Raw genomic sequence first — 24585 nt, forward strand, 5'->3', positions numbered from 1 at the left:
TGCCAGAGCGGCTACCACACCAGAATATTCTCTCAGCTGCTTAGACATTACAGCGAGGGGAGAGCTTTTTCAGAAGATCTGAACGCATTTTGTATATCAGTTGTTTGAATTTTGGCAGAGCTGGCTCAGCCCTTCATTCTTCCAAAGCTGATAGAATGACAACTATTTTGTTGGGAAATTTGTGGTAAAACTCGCTGGGCCATTTGGACTCTGATCCTGTTAAGTCAGCACTGTTGGACAAAGAAAAATCAGTTTTTGCTAGTGGAAGTCTGAAAAAAGCCCTTTCTCACTCTTTGCAGCCTGTTTTCCTCCCTTTTCACCTCCACTCTGCATTCCCTTTTCCTGTCTAAAGCTGCACTGCTCTCCACAGCAACCCCCCAAAATCGGTCTCCTCCCCATTTTTTGCTCTGATTTCCTTGTTTGCAGCCTCTGCTTTCCTTTCTTAATCTTCTGCTCTACATTCTTTTCTTATATAATCCCCACTGCTCCCTTCAACCCTCTATTTACTGCCTGTCCTTTCTGCTTTCTCCCTTTCAGTCTTTGTTTCCTCTCGTTATCCTCCCCTCTGCACCCTGTTTTCCCCTCTAATCTCACACTGGCCGGGATTGTGTACAGTATGGCTAAAAACCATTGACAATGGCAATAGGTCTCAAAGGTCAAACGTATTGGTTTTGCTAATGCTTGTTTTTTGTTGGCTTTCCACCTTATTCACTGTGTGTTGCTCCCCTGGAGCATAGATGTTTCACCTTAGCTTTTTGATGATTGGATACGGTGTAACCTTCTATTACTGACATCATGAAACAACTTTTTTTCAATGTGTCTAATTACTTATTTACCACTCTATGGAAGTGCACATCTTGGTTTTTAGAGGTACTCACACTTTTTACCTCAATCCTCCTGACTCAGTTCATCGCAGTAAACAATATAACAATCACACAAAACTAATTTAAATCAAAGGAAATCCTTTAATTACAGTCGGCTCATTGCATATAACACATTTGTGCAGACAGCTTGAGCGTTCATCTGGTTTGTAACTCATGAAGTAACCGGCACGGCCAGCCTTGGGGCGTATCTGAAGCCTTCCATGTGCTCTTCCCATAGGAGCAGAGCAGTGCGGCCCAGCTAAGTCTCTCCAGGAAGATTGCTTGATTTACACGCATGCTCCCTGCCAGAAACCGTTTCAGGCCACAGGGCACGCAGGGGCTACTGAGCCCAACTGTGGTGGTTGAGACCTTTAACTCCTGATGTTGCGGGCCCGACCTACTAAGGATCCTGAGGAAATGGGCCAAGTACCCCTTCTGCACTTGACTCTCAGTGGTAGCTGTGGATGAGCAGTCAAAGACTCCCGATGTATCTATACTTGCTCACTCAAAGTGCACACAGAGCGGTCAATAAATCACTGTCCATTCAAAGGCTTGTTTTTAATTTCTATCCCTTAACAGGTATAACGACATTTGTAAGCAATAATAGAATCCCCTCGAAGTTGGGGCATTAGTATTTGCCAGACAAGTACCTGTCCCATCCTCAATGTGTAATGTGGTTGGGGTTATTCCCAATTCTCTGGTGACCACATCCAGGGTATGCTCATTAGTCGCCATACTCAAGAGTTCCCCTTTGACTCTTAGAAATTAGTCAAAATTCTCTATGATGCTGCAGCACCTTCAGCAGTGAATCTCCCAGGGCCCCACAGGCCCAGTTCAAGTGTTGGAAAGTGTTCGGTCGTTGCAGCGGGTGCCCTGAGCATGGGCACTCGAGATTTACGCTTGGAGAAGTCAGGCTGCTCATGGTGTACGCGGCAGCACCCGGCAGGCGCAGGCTCTCTCCTGAGCGGCGCTGCTGGCTCTCTTCAGAGATTGGTGCACCTTTCATCTCGCAAAGAGATGAGGCAATTTCTTCCCAGCAGGTGGAGGGGGAGGTATTCAATCCTTCTGCTCACTACTGGATCCCAGGGAGGGTGCGACAGGGCAGATCTCATTGTGCAGGCTTGACTCACTGGTCACAGCTTCACTCCATCCCTGAGGAATGACATAAAGGGGGTTATTCCAACTTTGGAGGAGGTGGTAATCCGTCCCAAATGTGACGGATTTACCACCAGCCGTATTACGAGTTCCATAGGATATAATGGACTCATAATACGGCTGGTGGTATATCCGTCACTTTACCGTCACTTTTGGGACGGATTACCACTTCCTCCAAAGTTGGAATAACCCCCAAAATGCTTGCCAATCTTTCACCAGCATCCCCCCATGGGATATAGAGTTTCTGTGGTACTTCCGAACACAACATAGACTCCTCGCAATGACCTACACCATGGCGGCTGCTCCTGGATGTCAGCTGCAGTGATATGTGCTTTAAAAGAGCAATGCTGGGCTCCCAGCCCTACTCTTTATGATTCCCTTATCAGCCCCTTTTCCTTCCTGAAATGTGTACAGGCCCCTTCCTTGTGATCTTCACTGAATCAAAGAGCAACCTTTTGAAGTGTAAACAGGTAGGTTCTTCTTCCTCCGTTCTTCCAGTGTGTGTCCCACCCAGCTCACAGGAATGGAGCAATACACAAATATGTCTGAGGGATTTTTCTACTTTTCATGTCTTCACCAGGCAGGCCTTGTCTTCCCAAAATGGAACCCAGGGTCCTCCGTGTAAATTCCCAGTGCAGGCAAACTTCACTCAGTGCACGTTCACAGCACACATACTCTCCTGTGCCGTTACCTCCATGCAAGATGCCACTTCAGGCACACAACATTCAGCACAGACATTTAATATGCATGCACTACACAGTAGTGTAGCTTTTCTGTCTTGTACCAGTGTGTGCTGTCCGCAAACACACACTACTAGCACTCACACACTCACCATGTGAGCGCTGCACAACACTTCACTCTTCATGTATTGTACTTCCCACAAGCACACATACACTTAGCACATGCTTGTTGTGCACAAGTACTGCACTGCATCTCTCGTGTAATGCAGTCCTCGCAGGCATACATACAAACAGTACATTGACTAACCACACATATGCTGCACAGTACTGCTCTAACCCTGTACTGTTCCCTTCCTTGGCACACATGTATCCAGTGTACAGTCACTATGCCACGCAGCACTCACACCTACCTTATGTATGCCAAGGGTAAGTTAAGCACACGGCAGCAGAACGTTTAAAGGGTGAGTGAGCTTGTAGGCCCCACTTCAGTTACACAGAGTAAAAAGGACCTGTTCACTTCTACTGATCACTACACGATATGCTGCCACCACCACGCTCATGCTGCTTAACTCTTGGTGAAGGCAGTAGCCTCCCACCACTAGGAGGGTAATGCTTTGGGTAGTCCTTGTAGGAGGCTGGCCCTCTATGTAGTGTAGGGGGTCCAGGCAACCACACATTGGTTTCCAGAGGTAAAAACTAGATCACCTAATGGTCTATTTTTTGAGACAGCTTGGTTGAGAAGTTAGGCTAATCTTGGAGAAGTGCAAGGCATTTGTTGCACTCACAGTATCAATCATGCACCACACACATGCAAGGAATAACTCAAGATCAATTTTATAAAAAATACTTCAGATTTTTATATAATCTTTAAGACCAAGATGGTTGAGATATGTTAAGTACTTTTTGAGTTAGGATTTTTCAAAGTTTGAATAAAGTTAGTCTTTCTGTGCGTAATTACGCACCATAGGAATCAATAAGCAGTCACTTTTAAAAATGCATTAAAAATCACACAGTTGATTTACCACTCTCTTCTTTTTCAGGATGTCCTAAGTAGTCAGTGGGCACCTTCTGCGAGCCCAGGAGCCCCAGGCGGTTCCCGGTTCCGGCGGGAGCAGAGCTGGAAAGTCCCTTAGCACAGGCCCAGGGCCACTTGGATGGGCCACCTGGAAAAGGAGATGGTTTTAAATTTAAAGGTGGTGCCTTGGAGTCACCTTGGGCTGGCCAGGTCCCTAACCTGTGGGGCACAGCTGGTTCCTCGTTGCAGGGCACAGGGCGGCCGGATGCAAGGCGAGTTGGTGATCCAGGAGCTGTGTGCAATGGAGCCGTTTGGAGCTGGAGGTGAGTCTTTTTGAAGGTGGCTTGCAGGACAACGGTGGCACTCTGGCAGGAAGTCTGGGGTGTTCCCGAAGTCCCTCAATTGGGGCTTCTTCCTGGTCCAGTTGCAGCTCTGGGGGAGCTGGTTTTCTTGGAGTCCGACGTCCACTGACAAGTACCTGGGGTATCGGCCACTGGATGGCACAATGCCACCAAAGTTGGCACACTTGTAGGTCTCATCTGGGCTGTCATTGGTGTGTCATCAGGTCCAGCTCCAACTTCTGGCTGCGGAGATATTAGCCAGTCAGTGGAATGACCCTCACTGGCTTGTTGGTACTTGCTTTATGGTTGCTTTGGATCTTCTTTGGTGCTGGTCTTCTTTGTCCTATTGAATATGATTTCTTGGTCTAGGGTTGCCCACTAAATACTGAATTTAGTAGGCATTTTAGGGGGAACCTGGTAGTGTCCAATGGGACACTTACCTTAGGGTGGCTACAGCCACTACAGTGACCACTTCCTGTGGGAAGGGTCACTTCCTTAAACCTCATTGGCTATTTTCATCTATTCCAAGAGGGAGGAAACTGGAAAAGAGGGTCCACCTCACAGGCAACACCTTAGAGGTGGTTTATGCGAGGTGAGGCCACTCCTCTTATCCTTTGTTAGGTTTCCCGCCTTTGCTTCGCCCAAAGTGGGGGTTTGCAAAGGGGGTGCCAGCTGCTGCTAGAAGCAAGCTTGGGGTTCGAGTTTCAAGGACCGTTAGCCCTTTGAAGCTCACCGCCAGGACAGTGCAGATTCCTGAGGGGGGGGGGGGGTGTTAGCTCCTCCACCCAGGAAAGGCATTGTCTTACAAACCAGAGAGGCAGGCCTCTCCCCCAAGGCTTATATATTGGCTGTCTGGATAAGACCAGTCAGTAACCATGCCAGGTTAGGTTAACGTTTGCATGGGGCACATCTAAGGTGACCCCTGGGTACATTTATGGATAAATCCAATACTGGCACCCCAGTTTGGATTCATCATTCTGAATTGTTTGATACCAAACAACCCATGGTGCAGTGTGGCCATCATGTAGCTGGGAAACTCGTGTTGACCAGTGTCCAGCACGTGTATTAAAATGGCTGCTCTGTTCACTCACTATGTCCCAGGTTTGGCAAGGACACAGTGGGGGCATATGGCTCATGCAACTGTGCCCTCACATAAAATATGGAGCACCCTGCCCTAGGGCTAAAAGGCCTGCCAGAGGGGTGTCTTACCCATAGTAAATGCAGTGTATGGTGGTCAGGCACACAGTGTGCCATGTCGAGTTTGAGTTTTAGGTTTGCACCATGACACTCAGCCTGCAATGGCAGTGCTGGGTGCATATGGATGCATGGCCCTAGAGGGTGGCACAGTCAGTACTGCTTCCCTCAGGGGCCTACCCCTAGTACCTCATACCCTGGGTACATAGGTACCCACTTACTAGGGACTTATAGTGGTAGGTAAGGGTATATCAAATTGTGCAATGCATCACAACAGATTTAAGGAAAGAGCTCTGGCCCATGGGAACCTAACCAGGTTCTCAGGGGCCGTGGGCACTGCAATTCCTAGGACACATCAACATCAGGCAAAAAGTGGGGGATAACCATGTCAAAAAGCCTGCAATGGCAGTGCTTGGTGCATCTGGATGCATGACCCTTGAGGGTGGTACAATCAGTGCTGCTGCCCTCAGGGGCATACCCTTAGTACCGCATGCCTTGGGTACATAGGTACCCACTTACTAGGGACTTATAGTGGTAGGTAAGGGTGTATCAAATTGTGCAGTGCATCACAACAGATTTAGGGAAAGAGCCCTGGGAACCTGGTTAGCAGGGGCCCTGGGCACTACAATTTCTAGGACACATCAACATCAGGCAAAAAGTGGGGGGATAACCATGTGAAAAGAGGTCCTCCCTCACAGTCCTCCCTGCCCAACAGGACTGCAACCCGTGAGACAGGCCTAATTCATGACGCACATACATGATGAGTGTTTGCCTATGACAACAAAAATCCGCATTAGGGATCCAGACAACATTACAATTGGGCATTCAGGGCTGATGTGCATATCCAATACCATGCAGAGGACTTTCCAATCCCAATACTCCGCTCTTGTGTCAGAAACAGGGACGAGCAGTTCTGGGACATTGGAGTACCACTGCAAGGGGGCACATTGAATGTTTCTACTGTATCAGCTCTCCCAGGAGAAGAGACAACCTCTTTTGCTCACGTAGAGCAAGTGCTTAATTTGAGGCAGTGTTTGCAGGTAGGGCTCACTGGCACTCCTTTTTGGGGTCTGGGACTTATTTTTAATTATCAGCGTTTGACCAAGAACAAGAGAGAGAAAGGCAGAAAAAGAAGAAAGAAGGATGAAGAGAAATAAAGGAAAGAGAGACAAAGAGATCGCAGGGATGAAAAAGGATGAGCAAGAAGCAGATAAAGGGGCAGGGAGTGTATGGTGGTGGACGAAAGATGCCTGATGCAAAATCAAGACTGGACAGTAGGGGTGCAACGCAGAAACCTGCTGGCCCTGGCTATCGCTGGGAGATTTCAACCCTTCAGGTGGGCCATACCCCTTCAAGGGGGACCCATTTAGCATAAGGTAACATATGGGAGAAAATATCCCAGCCCAAGGTGGAATATGGGCAACTCAGAGGCCTCTTATTACATTCTGCTGGGGAGACCCCATCATTTTGTGTTATGCCACTGCTTGACAGTCTTGGCATGCTGTAATCCTGATATTAGGCAGTGTCAGCGGTGAGCTTCTGAGAAACAACTGGGGTTCAGCACTTCATATTTTACAAATTACTGCCTAGACAACTGCCACCAATCCACTTTTGGGTCAGTCCTTACTGGCTGCTGAGCGAACTGTGTGCGGTCTCAGGCTCAGTTTCCCTTCACTTTAAGATAAAGTGTATACCTCGGGCTCTGGCCTTCAGCAGAGAATGACACCCTAACAGACAGCATCTGTGCCACTCTTGCCTCCCCAGTTGATATCATGGTATAAGACTATGGTGTGCGTCACTAAACAGCATTTCCGACCAGCCCAGCAAATTCAGGCACGTTGCCCTCTCTGCGGCCGTGCAATCCTGTGCAGTCCTCTTACTTGTACTCATTATCTGCCCCTGGAATCCGGGGAGCTTATTTACAAGCCCTTGCTGCACTGCCCTGCTCCACAGGGAAAGGGCAGAAATGTGCTGTCTCTACAGAATATGGTGCATTTCTGTCCTCGCACCCTACACTGGTGCACAGTGGGCTGCCTAGCACGGACGTAGGCACCATTACACCATGGTGCAAGGATGCCTGCTTTGCAGACAGGATTGTTTCTATACATGAAGGGGCACCATTCTGCACAAAAATAATCCATGAAGGCTCTTTCCTCTTTCTATGTGTGTCGTAGACATAGAGGAGACAACAAGGAGAAATAAAGACATTTCTCCTTGTTGCACCTCCCCTGGAGTGGCATAGGATTTTGATGCATTCCCAGGTTTTCAGACTCTTGCAAATCTGGGAATGCATCAAAACCCATGGGTTTTGCTTGGGAAAACCCAGCACAACACCAAGGGAACGCCTCCCTGACGCAGTGCAAGGCAACGCAGCGACTTACACTGTATCGCCTTACACCATATCTACAAGACCATGAAAAGTTACGCAAAGTGTATTTGAGTGGTCTTTTAGATATGGGCCTGCACAAGAAAAGTGATACACCGGCGGTGCAGGGGGCTCGTAAATAAGCACTCCCGGGCCTGTGTGTCTTTCCCTGAGCAATCAGGCTATAGTATTGTCAACTTTACACCAGTTGACCTCTCTATTTAGTCCCTCTTCCATGCCTTTTTCTGTGCTTGCACTGTTGGCCTCCTAAGTGAACCAGCTCAGTTTCTGTACTTGCAGACCGCTTGTCAGTCCATGCCTTTTGCCTGTATCATTTATCTCCAGACAAGTCAACTGTCTACCTGCAACACTCCTGCTTGCCTGCCTGTGTTTGCTACATGTTGCATTTCTGTTTTGTCTCTTTGCACACACCCTCTCTTTAGCCTGCCCCTCTTCACAACTTGCATTATTTGTGCCCTATGCGCTTCTGTGAGTACCAAAACTGCTCGCCCAAAATTGGCAAGCAAAACTGATTGGGTTTGCCAATGCTTCTTTGACATTTATGCTTGTGGTAGATGGCAGAATGGAAGGAATTCTATGTCTGGGGCTGATGTCATATTTGACATCAGATTAGAGTGTTGTAGTATGAGAGTTCTGTGTGGGGTTCTGTGGAGAGCGGCCAGGTGAAGGTGTTTTCCTGTGTCGTGGATAAGATACTCCTAATAAAGGACCTACTCATCTGTATCCAGACTTCGTCTTCATTACAATGCTGAGTGTCCTCTATCCTGAAAAACCCCAGTACAAATAAACAGCTGCCGAGTTAACGTACACACAGTATTTCAAAGTATTTTCTTTTTATGCAACAATTTGCCAATTTTCATGTTAGGTTAATAGCAGTACATGATCCATAAAAATACATACATTGAGACAGAACAGTGAGAGTCAGACTGTTAGTATCCGCAGTACAAAACTATGACTCTGAAGATATCTTTCAAATTTATTATACAACCAGAAACATTCTGAGAGTAGCTCTGAGTCCAGTTGTAAATTACCTTACCAACAATAATAAATTATTATCCCATTTGCCTAATGGGGGACAGGAAATGGGAGAGGGGATTCACAGCAAGCACACTAGAGCCTTTGAATGTGGGGAGATGTGGGGTTCAACAGTAATCCTTTCACACTTCTTCTGTATTTGCCTCATAGTTTGAGATAAGAGCAATATGAGTGATTTAGGGCCTGATTTAGAGTTTTGAGGACAGGGTGCTCCTTCACAAATGCAAAAGATTAACCTGTCCGCCAAACTGACCGTCTGCCACCTCATTTGGAGTTGTGCGTACAGTCAGTATTCCTTCCACAGGGCCCCTGTCAGCTCAGCTGACAGAATTCTGCCTCTGACAGCCCAACAGAGTAGAGGCTGTTTGAGGAAGGACTTTGGGGCTTATTACAACTTTGGAGGAGGTGTTAATCCGTCCCAAAAGTGACGGTAAAGTGACGGATATACCACCAGCCGTATTACGAGTCCATTATATCCTATGGAACTCGTAATACGGCTGGTGGTATATCCGTCACCTTACCGTCACTTTTGGGACGGATTAACACCTCCTCCAAAGTTGTAATAACCCCCTTTGTCTGCCCTATTTAGGGTCAAGGGATTTTTCTCCTTTCTGTTTTTCGCTGCCAGAACAAACCTTATGGTAGGGGACAGAAAAACCCACAATGATAAGCCCTAGAATCTGAACGCAAACTCCCAGGGTATGAGGGTCATTAGTTTTTTATTTTTCAAAACCAAACTTCTGCTTTGAAAATGTGTCTCAAGTGCTCAATATTAGTCACCTGTAGCCTTTGGTGTGTACATTTTACTTCTGTGATGCTGCTGTGACTTAATATGTATACAGTAGCGATTCTGTAATCAGAGGATGTGCACTGAGCGAATAACTTCATTTCTACACATATTATAGTTTGCAAAACAGTAGCATGTGAGTTTAAATCCCCAGTCTTCATGAAAACCTGCCCAAAAAGGTTTCTAATTGTCTTGTGTCTAGTTATGTTGAGGTGAACACCAACAGTTCCACTGCAACTGCACTTTCTGTATTCAAACACAAACCATCCACTGCTGATCTCCTACAAAGACCTCCCAGACAAGGCAAACTTGGGAAAAGAATATACACTTGTTCAGGATTAAGCTGTGCCAAGATGCTTGACTCAAACTCAGTGGCACAGCAATACTTCCTGGTGGCTTGAGTTCTAGCCTCTGGTTGGGTATGAAAAATAGGCCATGATTGAGGTGCATGGTTAAGGCTTCTTACATCACTGGATGCTGCTGCTACATGTGGGGTAATAATATTAGTTACACACGTGCTCAAACTCACAATAAGGCCTTTAGATACTGCATGAACCACCACATTGTTATTTAATACACTACATCTTATTCCAAATTTGTAGTATATGTGTTGTGAGTGGGAAGAGTCTGAAGGTGGCTCAGAGCTAACAGCCGAAAAAGCTGTTTCACAATAAGTACCTAATTTATTCACATTAAAAGAAAAAACTACTCATCCAACTAATGTGTGCAGGTTTCTTTATTGTCCTATTGTAAAACAAGAAATGTTCACCAAGTAGTGCATTGAATGAAGTCTCAGAAAGTAACGGCCTCATTACGAACACGGCGGTCAGACCGCCGGACCACCAATACGATGGCGTATGATGTTTCTGCTGGGCTGGCCGGCGGGAATAGTGCAATGGCATTGACTTTGGCTCTCAGATAGAGCGAGGCCAATGCTGCCACAAACAGCACACTTGGAATGAGCACTGTCATGGCAGACAGTGCACATTCCGAGTGTGCTGACGGGGGGCCGCTGCACTGCCCATGACTGTGGGGTCCCACAGGGCTCGTCACTGAGTCCTACCATATTTAATATCTACTTGATCCTATTAGCTGACATCGTAAAAGAATTTGGGTTATCTTCATTATCCCAAGCGAATGATATGAAGTAGATTTCTCCCTTGCAAATCGTTTTAACGCAGGAAACCATTTTTTAGTGCCCTGCCTAGAAACAGTGGATTATTGGATGGCAGGCTGCTGCTGAAATTGAATGATGAGAGGACTGAGTTAAAGACTTTGGGGAATATTGTTCCCTTATGGTCTGGCCTAAATTGGCTCAGGAGTATGGTCCCTCCTCCTGCTCCCAGTTCTTCTATAAAAAGCTTGACAATGTGGTTGGATTGAACCCTAGCGATGGACTCCCAAGCAAAATAATATGGCAACAGGCTTTGGGTTACGTAGGAGGATTTGGAAGATATTGGACCTTATCCCAGAAAATTTAAGAAGAATGGTGATACAGTCCTTGGTGGTTTTCCGATTGGATTACAGGAATTTGCAGTTTTTTGGCCCACCAAAATTTGTTATAAAAAAACTACACATAGGGCTTCATTACGACTTTGGCAGTCTTTTTGGAGGACCGCCACAGTGGCGGCTGCCAAAATACAGCCAAAGATCCGAAACCGCAGGACACTGGAGGGTGGGAAAGAGGAGGTTCTACCACCAGCACCACCAGCCCAACAACTTTCCACCCACCACATTATGAACCACAAATCACCAAAGCGGACTTTCCATGGCAGCAAACCATTGGGGGAGTGAACAGTTGCGTTCAAAAACTCACTTCAGACAGAACACAACACCACATTGCACAGTTCGAATACCCCACACCTGACACACATACATACACCAGACACACCTACTCACTGCACTATATAACACCCCTCCACACAGCCCACAATCCTTTGCAACTAAAATGACATTCACTGACACAGAGGAGCCAAAATCTAACAAATTTGGACTTGTATACTATAAGCACATATACACTTCTCACTCAGCACAATCCACACAACTTCACGAACATCACAACACACACATCACAACTTCACACAAACATCACAACCAACCATCACACACACCCAAACATCCCCACCCCACCAAGCACCCTATACTGCACCCTTACACACACAACACCCACACCTGTCCACAACACAACCACCACCATGTCACGTCAAAAGCACCCACGCTTCACAGATGATGAGTTGAGGGTCGTAGTCGATTAAATTGTCAGGGTAGAGCCACAACTATTTGGAGCACAGGTCCAGCAAACCTCCATTGCCAGGAAAATTTAGTTATGGCAGATAATTGTTGACAGGGTCAACTCAGTAGGCAACCATCCACGCACAAAGGAGGACATCAGGAAGAGGTGGAAAAACCTACGGGGGAAGCTATGTTCCCTGAAAAATTGCCATGCAGAAGACTGGCGGTTCTCTCCCACCTCCTTCCCCAGAGTTCACATTGTGGGAGGAGAAGGTCTGTGACATACTGCATCCAGAGAGCCTGACTGGAATACCTGGAGGACTGGACTCCGGTAAGAAACTACTACTTCCCTGGCACTAATTACCCTTGTCCAGCATGCTTTCTCACCACCCAAACACTCCCCAATTCACTCTATCTCCCACTTTACCTCCCACCTAATCATCTAATGCCCCTCTCCTGTATGCCACACCACCATGCAACCCCTAAGTCCACATAATCCCTGGAAGTGCCCGGATAGTAGTCTCAATAACAATCACTACGATTCCCAAAATGCACTAGCCCATCTACATCAAAAGCTGCTATGTCGACTTCACAGCAGAACTCTTTCTGTATGACTATTGCACTAGCTACACCAACTGGATGCTTTGACTGAGGACCACTACATGGCAATGACAGCAATGCAGTGGCACTACACAATGCAAACACAGCCACAACACTGGGCCAAACCAAATGGCCACCTATCCAGATCTACAAGCCTGAAATTGACTGAGAATGGGCTACAAAGTAAGAAGGTAAACCCCATGCACCAAATGAACACACAGCACATGTTACCATGCATACACACATACCCTCCTCCCACTTGGACACCATGCTGCAATGTACAGCCATCCCCACTCACATCTAGGAAGCCTGAAGTACCACAAGCAAACAGGGCACACCTGCCATGTGAACCATCACACAACCTGATCCCACCCACCCACCAAAAGTTACCTACCCAGATTGACACCAATCCTCAATGGAGCATGGTACACATGTCACAATACACTATCTAAAACAATGTTTGCAGTGCTGCATCTGACACTGCCATTGCTGGGTACCATGTCAAGCCACTGTATGCATCAGACAAAGAGACAACCTCCACCATTAACTCTCTCTCACTCCATCCACAGGTACCCCTGCCACTGCCACCATGGAGAGGATGCCAGAGACAGCCAGCCCTCCTCAGGGTGAAGGGCCCAGTGAAGACAACGTCTCTGGATGTCTGGACATTGATGACTTACCTGGCCCATCTGGGACACCTGGTAAGTCCACCACTCCCTGCCTCACCCTGCCCACATCAAGTCCCCCCACCCTGTGGCATCAACAGCACAGCCAACCCTTTGTCTCCAAACCTGTGTCCCAAGGACAGTTCAATCAATAGTGTGCCCCACGGTACAGGGACCTGAGTCGACCCCTCACACCTGACAATGAAGATCCTGGTGACACTGGGAGTATACACATCGTGCCAGGGGCATAGGCACAGGGGGTAGGGGGCATGTGAGGGAACCTGTGGCTCAGAGGATGGGGTCCCCAAGGGACTCAACTGACCAGGAAACCATCTCCCAGGTCCTCGAAGTATTCCAACAATCCCAGGACAGGATGGGCCTGATTATCACCATGTTGGGGGAAAACCAAAGGTTGCAGAGGGAATATCATCAGGAGGCCATGCAGCAGTGGCAGACCCACAATTCCACCATGGCCTCCATTGCAGGGGTGCTCAGGGACCTCACCACCACCTTAAGTGTTTCCTCAACCCACCAGGAGGCCACTGCCACTAACCAATTAACAACGGAATGGAGGCCCTGCCAGGGGAACCACAGGCCTCTGGCACCCCACCCTCGGTAGCTGATTTATCCTCCCGCAAAAATGGACGTCCACCCAGACATCCAGCTGGAGCAGATGCCAAAACAAAACCCACAGCCAGGAAGTGAAACTCTCCTGATTTCTCTTCCTTGTGTGCCAAAGAGACACCCTGTTGACTGTTCAATGACATTACTCCATTTTCCCATGGCCCTTGGACACTAAACATGTGCTACCTACAGATGTGCCACCTACTCCGATGATTACAACTACCATGAGCCCACTCATCACCTCTTTGTCACTATATGTCACTATATGCACCATAGATGGTTCAGATATCCCCTGTATGTCCAATAAACACTATTGATCACAGCAACTGCATATGTGTCTTTTTTAACATGTACAAATGTTTTCTCAGCAAAATGTGATGTGGGTATGCAACCATATAAACCGACAGGCAGTGTAATGGACAGCAGAAGGAGGCATCCTCTGCAGGAGACACAGTACAGCAGATATGTCCCAGGGCAGATGTAAGGAAGTCTAGTCCAGGCACACACTACAGTGAATTCACTCATCCAACCTGTAAAGTAGACCATGACAAAGAGTTACACCAGGATAGAAGGAATGGTACCACACAAAGCACATATGCAGTACACAGTTGCCCAGCTCCATGTAGATTGCCACCGAAGCAGGGCAAAACAGATGACATTTCTACATCCCCGTCACAGGAAATACATGACAATACAGTGAACCTGCCATCTGTCATGGGCAAAACTCCATTCTGTATACAGTTACCAATGGCTAATGAGCATGAATTCCTCAAGCCACAGGTAGCAGAGACATTGATTTACAGAACACAGTCAGTGGGTGGAATAACATGAGGACAGGAGAATGTAGGACACATAGTTCAAAACAGGTCTTTCCACAGGAGAAGTGAATCTAGCAACCTGCAGTGAGTAGATAGATAGGATACATGTAAACTCAGCACTTTACATTCAAGCACTCACTTCCACCAACACACACATAGGGAAAGGAACACATTACAATACCACTGATGAAACTAATAAGGAGGACCATTGTCAGCAATCAATGTGGAAACACATCATTTGCAAATGCACATTTTGCATACCTGTATGTCACTGGACGTACTGATTGATGAGCTCAGTCAGAGTCAGCTGCACCATCCTCATGTGCCTCCTCATCACTTTCCATGTCTGCATCACCAGCCACTGGTCCAGCTCCCTCCTCATCATCTGCTAGCAATGGTATCTGACGTCTCAGGTCAAGATTGTGGTGCATGCAGCAGGCAACTATGATATGCCACACCTTTCGGGGAGTGTAGAGGAGGGCACCTCCAGAGACGTCCAGGCACCTGAACCTGGCTTTCAGGTGGCCAAATGTCCTTTCAACGACAAGCCTCGTCCTGCCATGGGCTTCATTGAAATGGAGTTCCCCTTCCGTGGCAGGGTGCCTCATTGGTGTCAACAGCCAGGAAACGTTAGGATAGCCAGAGTCACCTGTGTGCATAAAGGTAGGACCTATTACAATGCAGGTACAGCCACAGCGAAGATTGTGATGATAGGTGCCATAACAGAGACACACATCCAAATGCATACATACCAATAAGCCAAACCCTTTCTCTGTGTAGTTGTGCCATCATATGTGGGACATTGCTGTTCCTCAGAATGTAGGAGTCATGCACAGATCCTGGAAACTTGGCTGTCACCTATGCGATGTACTGGTCTGCCAGACACACCACCTGGACATTGATCGAGTGGTAGTTCTTCCAATTCCTGTACACCTGTTCATTGGCACTGGGAGGGACCAAGGCTATATGGGTGCCATCTATAGCCCCTATCACATGAGGGATGTGTCCCACATCATAGAAGTCTACCTTCACATTGGCTAAATCTCCATACTGGGGGAACCTGATGTAGCTGTCCGGGTGTTTCAATAAAGCACACAGTACATCCTTCAACACAAGACTGAACATGGGCTGTGACATCCCTGCTGTCAAGCCCACTGTATTCTGAAAGGACCTAGTGGCAAGAAAGTGTAGCACTGACAGGACTAATACTGTGGGAGTGATGGCATAGGGATTGCGTATGGCAAGTAAGAGATCAGGTTCCAACTGGCCACATAGATCCATGATGGTCTGATGATTCAGACGATAGGTCTGGATGATATGCCTGCTCTCCATGGTAGCAAGGTCAGCTGGTGGTCGGTACACTGGTGCATGTCTCAATCCCCTCATGGCAGGGTATCTATGATAGAGAGGAGAAAATGTACTGAGTGATGAGTACTTCACACATGTAAGCAGTATATGTCATCATCGCACACACCGAACACTGTAGACATGCGTCGCACTGCTGACACATACCATTATGGGCAAGCTGAAGTGTCACAGTGACATCCATGTCACATGTATTGGCTAAACTATGATGGCACAACACAGGCCTACTCTGCACTTGTTAGCGCGTCATAGCCTTAATAAGTAAACCTACAAGGGGACGCAATTAGGTCAATGAACCTTTAGACCCAGTTTGGAGACTTCCCAGCACAAAATGCTCTCTTACTATCATCAATCAATAGGTCAATGAACATTTAGTAATAACCAATCAATTATCAATAAACAATCAATAGAAGTCAATAATTGAACACACCATGACCTTTCAGTCATGAATAATCACACCAATTTAATTAGAAGTTAGAACGTTTATTTCCCTATTTTTAACAATCTAATATCACTTAGGTTAATCTCAATAGCAATGAAACACATCAGAAACGATACTATTTGCCAATCAGCTTATAGAACACAACTTAATCAATGCATGGATTATACACATTCAGATTATGATGCACATCATTAATATGAATAAGTTTAGCAGAGTCTCATTAGTACATGAATCAACAAAGCAAGATCTCAGTCATTTGTCTATTTGCATAAGATATTAGTGAACACCTCAACTAACCTCGAATTAACATTGGCATTTTGGGCTTCATGCAAAACATTTAGTCAACACAAATTTAGAAAAACCTCTAAACTAAGGCCTCTATCAAAATAGCAGTTGGTACCAAGAAAGAAAAGGCAAACAGACAATCACAATTTGCATTGGGTAGTTACCAATCCAACAGATCAGCAAGCAGCGTCAGTCTTCGTCCTCAGGACATCAGTCGATCATCATCAGGCAAAGTTAGAACGGGGCAAAGTCTTTAGCATTTAAGTTAAGCAAAGTCTCTTTCAAGACGCATACAATAACATAGCTAGAGGATGATTTCCTCCCTCAGATAGAGGAGAAGATAATATCAGGATGTCTTCGGAATAATGGCAGAAAGTGGCAGAGGATGGTTGGAAGTGAACATAAATGTCTGGAAGTGGCTGATTTCTCCTTGTGCAGTGCGGTTAAGTCAAAACTGTCAAACTATTCCCAAATTCCCTATTGGATGAATTTTGGTGAATTCGTATCTCTGTCCAATAATTTGCAAACACCTTACTAGAACTTTCGATAATTCACAGCTCCCATGTCACGGATTGGTCCAACTATTGGCATCTTCAACGGTTGGAATGTCAGGTAACAAAATGTTGCAGTTCACACTCCAGTCAGTGTCTTCATTGTCCTCTCCTAGGAGAGTTAACCTTGCACCTGTTACGAATGACACTGTTGCATTTAGCAAGGACATCGCCTTCGAGTGAGCCGGTTCACACAAGAAGAATTCTACGGTTACAAACACATAACTTCTGGAAAAGTAAAGCTTCGTGTCCTTCAAGAAAACAGCATGTTAAACGTGATAGAAATACAATTCAAATATGAGGCCAGGCAGCTAGGCCAAACCCCTTGCTAAGTTAAGGCCTTTATTAAATTAAGCAAACTCTTAACATGTAACCTCAGTTATGATATACTACTACAAATTTAAAACATATTGCATAACATTTCAAAATTAATAAGCATTTCTATTAGTCTTCGTATACATTGGTAACCACTCTCCGTGGGCACATTTCAAATGTGTGCATTATTTTCTACGTTAAACACATCTTCTATGCAGCTTCATCACACAATATATGCAACCTTTCACATTAATATTTCTTGTTAAAACACACACGTCAACACACTTTGCACATAAATGTGTATGACACACTTATTTAGGGACTACAAAGCATGATATGTGCACAAAATGGCATCCACCTAGCATGTTGCACAGGACAGTTGGAAGTGACCTAAGTCTGCTGGCGTAAGTCTTCATGATGGTAGGCTGTCGCAACCGCCATGCAATGATTCATTGGATAACTTTGCTGCCTATGGGGGATTGGGGCCAATGGCAATCCTCGCCAGCGGTGACGGTCCTGTACGGGGCGGCCATGACCGCCATTTTCTGCTGTCTGGCCCACTTCACTCCTGGCACTCTTGCAAGCAAGACCTCCACGAGCTGAGCTGCTGTGTCCTGTCTCTGGGAGCCATAATGCCATGTCCTGCAGGTGATAGGGCCCCAGCCTTCACCCCAGAAGAGCTGGTGAAGGTTGTCAACAGGGTCCTATCCCTGTATAGACAGCTGTATGGGGCACCAGAGGAGCAGGTGAGCCCAATGCCATAGTCATGTGTGATAGGGGTGTGTGTGATGGTATAATGGGTACTGTGGAGGGAGTACATGCATGCAGGGGGCATGGAGTAGAGGCATGTGAGCCGAGAGGAAGGGCATATGTGGGTACTTGGTGAGTCAGATGAGAACTGTCCACTGCTGTTGGTATGGGGCATGTGGACCTGACTTTCTCCTTCTGTCTGTGTCATCCATGCAGGTAAACGCCCGTCAGAAGAAAGGGATCAGGTGTGCCATTGCCAAGCAACTGAGGACCCTGGAGGTCCACAGCCGGCGGAGCACCCACTGCAGAAAGCTGTGGGAGGACCTGAGATGCTGGGCCTGGAAGACCGCAGAGGCCCAGCTGGGGATGTCCTCCAAACGAGGGAGGAGTGCCTGTTGGACCCTGATCCCCCTAATTGCCCGCATTTTGGCAGTGGCTGTAGGAAAGTGCCATCTTGCCTGGCATGTTACTCCCATTTTTACTGTATGTATGTTTGTTTTTGCCTATGTGTCACTGGGATCCTGCTAGCCAGGACCCCAGTGCTCATAAAGTGTGCCCTGCCTAACTGTATCACAGAGGCTCTGCTAACCAGAACCTCAGTGTTTATGCTCTCTCTGCTTTTAAAATTGTCACGTCAGGCTAGTGACAAATTTGACCAATTCTGATTGGCACACTGGAACACCCTTATAATTCCCTAGTATATGGTACCTAGGTACCCAGGGTATTGGGGTTCCAGGAGATCCCTATGGGCTGCAGCATTTCTTTTGCCACCCATAGGGAGCTCAGACAATTCTTACACAGGACTGCCACTGCAGCCTGAGTGAAATAACGTCCACGTTATTTCACAGCCATTTTACACTGCATTTAAGTAACTTATAAGTCACCTATATGTCTAACCCTCACTTAGTGAAGATTAGGTGCAAAGTTACTTAGGGGGTTATTACAACTTTGGAGGAGGTGTTAATCTGTCCCAAATGTGACGGATATACCACCAGCCGTATTACGAGTTCCATAGGATATAATGGACTCGTAATACGGCTGGTGGTATATCCGTCACTTTACCGTCACTTTTGGGACAGATTAACACCTCCTCCAAAGTTGTAATAACCCCCTTAGTGTGTGGGCACGCTGGCACTAGCCAAGGTGCCCCCACATTGTTCAGGGCAAATTCTACTGACTTTGTGACTGCGGGGACACCATTACACAGGTGCAGTACATATAGGTCAATACCTATATGTAGCGTCACAATGGTAACTCTGAACATGGCCATGCAACATTTCTAGGATCATGGAATTGTCACCCCAATACCATTCTGGGGGGACAATTCCATGCATCCCCGGGTCTCCAGCATAGAGCCCAGGTACTGTCAAACTAACTTTCCGGGGTTTTCTCTGCAGCTACTGCTGCTGCCAACCCTCAGACCGGTTTCTGCCCCCGTGGGGCCTGAGCAGCCCAGTCCCAGGAAGTCAGAACAAAGGATTTCCTCTGAGAGAGGGTGTTACACCCTCTCCCTTTGGAAATAGGTGTGAAGGGCCTGGGAGTAGCCTCTCCTGGCCTCTGGAAATGTTTTGAAGGGCACAGATGGTGCCCTCCTTGCATGAGCCAGTCTACACCGGTTCAGGGATCCCTCGAGCCCTGCTCTGGCGTGAAACTGGACAAAGGAAAGGGGAGTGACCACTCCCCTGACCAGCACCTCCCAGGGGAGGTGCCCAGAGCTCCTCCAGTGTGTCCCAGACCTCTGCCATCTTGGATGCAGAGGTGTGAGGGCACAATGGACAGCTCTGAGTGGCCAGTGCCAGCAGGTGACATCAGAGACCCCTCCTGATAGGTGCTTACCTTTCTCTGTAGCCAATCCTCCTCCGAGGGCTATTTAGGGTCTCTCCTGTGGGTATCTCAAGAGATAACGAATGCAAGAGCGCACCAGAGTTCCTCTGCACTTCCCTCTTTGACTTCTGCCAATGATCGACCGCTGACTGCTCCAGGACGCCTGCAAAACTGCAACAAAGTAGCAAGAAGACTACCAGCAACATTGTAGCACCTCATCCTGCCTGCTTTCTCGACTGTTTCCTGGTGGTGCATGCTCCGAGGGCTGTCGGCCTTCACCCTGCACTGGAAGCCAAGAAGAAATCTCCTGTGGGTCGATGGAATCTTCCCCCTGCCAATGCAGGCACCAAACTTCTGCATCACCGGTCCTCTGGGTCCCCTCTCACCCTGACAAGCGTGGTCCCTGGAACACAGGAGCTGGGTCCAAGTGTCTCCGACAGTCCAGTGGCTCTTCTGTCCAAATTTGCCTGTTCAGGTGCTTCTGCGGGTGCTGCCTGCTTCTGCGTGGGCTCTCTGTGTTTCTGAGCGCCCCCTCTGTCTCCTCCTCCAAGGGGCGACCTCCTGGTCCTTCCTGGGCCGTGGCAGTACCCAAAATCTTCAACCGCGACTCTTTCAGCTAGCAAGGCTTGTTTGCAGTCTTTCTGCGTGGAAACAACTCTGAATCCTCCAGCATGCCGTGGGACATCTTCTGACCAAAGAAAAAGTTACTGGCACCTTCCGTTGTTGCAGAATCTTTGGCTTCTTCCACCCGGAGGCAGCCCTTTTGCACCTTCATCTGGGGTTTAGTGGGCTCCTGCCCCCCCTGGACACTTGCGTGACTCTTGGACTTGGTCCCCTTCCTTTACAAGTCCTCAGGTCCAGGAATCCGTCTTCAGTGCTTTGCAGTCAGTTGTTGTCCTTGCAGAATCCCCTATCTCGACTTCACTGTCTTTCTGGGGTAGTAGGGTAACTTTACTCCTACTTTTCAGGGTCTTGGGGTGGGGTATCTTGGACACCCTTAGTGTTTTCTTACACTCCCTTGCGACCCTCTATACACTACACTAGGCCTGGGGTCCATCCGTGGTTCGCATTCCACTTTTGGAGTATATGGTTTGTGTTGCCCCAAGGCCTATTTTTCCCTATTGCATTCTATTGTGTTCTACAGTGTTTGCACTACTTTTCTAACTGTTACTTACCTGATTTGGGTTTGTGTGTGTATATTACTTACCTCCTAAGGGAGTATATCCTCTGAGATACTCTTGGCCTATTGTCACTAAAATAAAGTACTTTTATTTTTAGTAACTCTGAGTATTGTGTTTTCTTGTGATAAAGTGCTAAGTGATATAAGTGGTATAGTAGGAGCTTTGCATGTCTCCTAGTTCAGCCTAAGCTGCTCTGCTATAGCTACCTCTATCAGCCTAAGCTGCTAGAACACTTCTAATCTACTAATAAGGGATAACTGGACCTGGCACAAGGTGTAAGTACCACAAGGTACCCACTATAAGCCAGGCCAGCCTCCTACAGTGGCCTACACTGAGGGGGATGGGCGTTTGAGGGCAGCACAGCAGCCACAATGGGGTGAGTACAGACTGGATACTGGCACTTGGCTGGGCTCAATAGGGATATTGTGCCTCAATGCAGGCAAAGTGACATTGTTGTAATGACATCCTGTGCATTGTCTATTGGGAATGGGTATTATGCACCCTCACTGAGTATAGACAGTAGATGTGTTGGCATGCTTTACTGTAAGTGGAGGTACAGCTCCCATTAAAATACCTCTCCATGTCTGGAATGTGGAGATGCTCATATGAGATTGCCACATGTGTGAGACGATCATGCCTGTGCAAAGGATGTCTGTATTTGTATCACCCTAAGCATTGAGTATGACCAGCTCCATCCAGCTGCATTTGTGGCTCTGAGGTGTCAGTGTACTCTGATATGTGTAACATACCTGTATATGCTACTATGTGACTAATTTTATGATAGGCACTGAATACATCATTTACTGGTAAGGTTTTTGACTGAATTTGGGGCTGCCATCAAAGTTACACTACAGATATGGCCTTCATGGACTGGATCATTGATTTGATAGCTGTATTGTCATATATAGGTGATCTGCTGGTTGTAGGGTATGTGAAGTTAGGCTAACTGGGAAACTGATACATGTATATTTGTTGAGGTCTGGTTGCAGACATTATGCATTTATAGGTGCAATACTTGGGGGGATGTTACAGTTAAATCAATGGAATGGTCCTAGAGGTGGTAGGTGCCTTGTGTCAGAGTCACCAGATCCTCGGGGTCCGTGCACGTTCCCAACACTTCCACCACAAGACAGCTCCAATACTCTGATTAGATTTATCACAGAGTCTAAGAGAGTCCAAGTAGGAAAAAAGGGGATTAGGACGGGAACAGCTAGGAAGGAGACCTGTAGGAAGCAAAAGGTTAAAACACAACATCAAGATTACATCTCATGAAATCAGTGCCATGCTAAAACATGAACAACCCTGGAATAATCCTAAAACTGACTAGGCTTTAGATGACGAATACCTGAGGAGCAAACAGGAAAAGTTAAATAGGATTTTCAGATTCAAGTACTTTCTTTAGCATGAGAATCAGGAAACACTCTGAGCAATTTCTAAACAACCATATGAATCTCCTTTTATGAATACATATCAGGAACACACAGCATTACATCTAGAACTTTGGTATTGTTGTGTTCATTTCAGAAAAAACATTTGGAAGTAAATTGCGCACATTGCAGATTTTTATATGAGTATTAAACACCATAAAGGTTTGTGCACCATGAAATCACACAACGTAGATTCAAGGAATAAATCATGTGACGTGTCAACTTGAAATGCTACCAAGAAAATGTCTTAGAATGGAAGCGCGCAGTAACTTACATTATTTATACACGAGGAAAGAATTGCGCGTCTTGCCGATTCAAATGCCACCAAACAAATGCCAAGAAATAGTAGCACACAATGAACAAAATGAAAAGCACTCAGGGAAAGAATCGCGCGTCTTGTCGATTCAAATGCCACCATACAAATGCCAAGAAATGGTAGCGCACAATGAATAACATAAAAAAACACTCAAGGAAAGAATCGCACGTGTTGCCGATTCGAATGCCACCATGTAAATGCCAGAAAATGGTAGCGCACAATGAATAACATGAAAAAACACTCTAGGAAAGAATCGCGCATGTTGTCGATTCGAATGCCACCATGTAAATGCCAGAAAATGGTAGCGCACAATGAACAGCATGAATTACACACAAGAAGTGAATCGCGCGTTTCGCCGATTCGAATGCCACCATGTAAATGTCAAGAAAAGATAGCGCGCAATGAACAACAAAGTTAAATGCTCATGAAACGAGTTGCACGTCTTGCCAACTCGTAAAACATCATGCAAATGTCAAGAAATATCAGCGCGCAATGAACAATAATGTAATAACGAAGTCAAATCTTTATGGAATAAATTGCGCGTCCTCCCTATTTGCAAAACACTATACAAATGTCAAAAAATGGCAGTACACAAATAATCTGTTATTCATTTAAGAATTAAAAGCAAGAATATGAAGATTCACAATTACGGTCTTGGGAAATGTCCAAACACCGTCTTACCACCTGGAAACAGTGATCACCAATGAGAGATGAGTACAGAAGACTGGAAAATCCAAATAGGCCGCCGGGATAGGAGTTCAGGAAGAAGCTGCTGCTCTGCACCGGGTCCTCTGAATAGTGAGCACTGGAAGTTGGGCTGACTCTCTTTTATAGAGTCTTGGCCCATCCTAGAACCACGCCCAGGCATGTTGCAGGGAAAGTCTCCAGAAGGCCCTGGAAAGGGAACACACCCTAACACACTCTGAATGTCTGCAGCAATACATTGTAAATGTACAGTATTTATAAGTACCTTAAAAATGAATCTTTTGGATGGAATTCTGCAATGCAAAAGGTTAAACAATAACATATCATCACAATGCATAAAGTACTTTATCTTGCAAGTGTTGGGTTTTTGCATTCTAGATGCCCGTAGAGCGCGCACTGTCCTGGTGTTGACAGTACTCCCCTCTCCCAGGCGCGCTCTAGGGCCTGGTTTATCTGGATTGAGACGATGAAAGCGTCTCACAAGTACTGGAGCATGAACATCAGATGCGGAAACCCATGAATTGCTTTCAGGGCCATAACCTTTCCATGAGATTAAGTACCATAGATTACACCCTCTCAGTTTAGAGTCCAACACTTTCTTGACTTCATATTCTTCTTCCCCCTGTACTAGAACAGGAGCTGGATGAGGGCGGACCTTTTGGACTGCCTTCTTTAAGAGGGAAGTATGGAACACTGGATGAATCTGTAATGATTTTGGCAATTGTAGTATATAGGTCACAGGATTGATTTGCTGAAGAACAGTGTAAGGACCTATAAATTTGGGGTTGAACATGTGCTTCGTCTTGAAGACTGTGGGGGTCATTCCGACCCTGGCGGTCATGGACCGCCAGGGCCGGGGTTGGAGGATGCACCGCCAACAGGCTGGCGGTGCATCAAGGGCAATTCTGACCGTGGCGGTAAAGCCGCGGTCAGAAAAGGGAAACCGGCGGTTTCCCGCCGGTTTTCCCCTGCCCCTGTGAATCCTCCATGGCGGCGCTGGTTCTGGCGGTTTTCACCGCCAGAACCAGG

This window comes from Pleurodeles waltl, chromosome 3_1 (genome assembly GCF_031143425.1).
Source record: "Pleurodeles waltl isolate 20211129_DDA chromosome 3_1, aPleWal1.hap1.20221129, whole genome shotgun sequence".
Lineage (NCBI taxonomy): Eukaryota > Metazoa > Chordata > Amphibia > Caudata > Salamandridae > Pleurodeles > Pleurodeles waltl.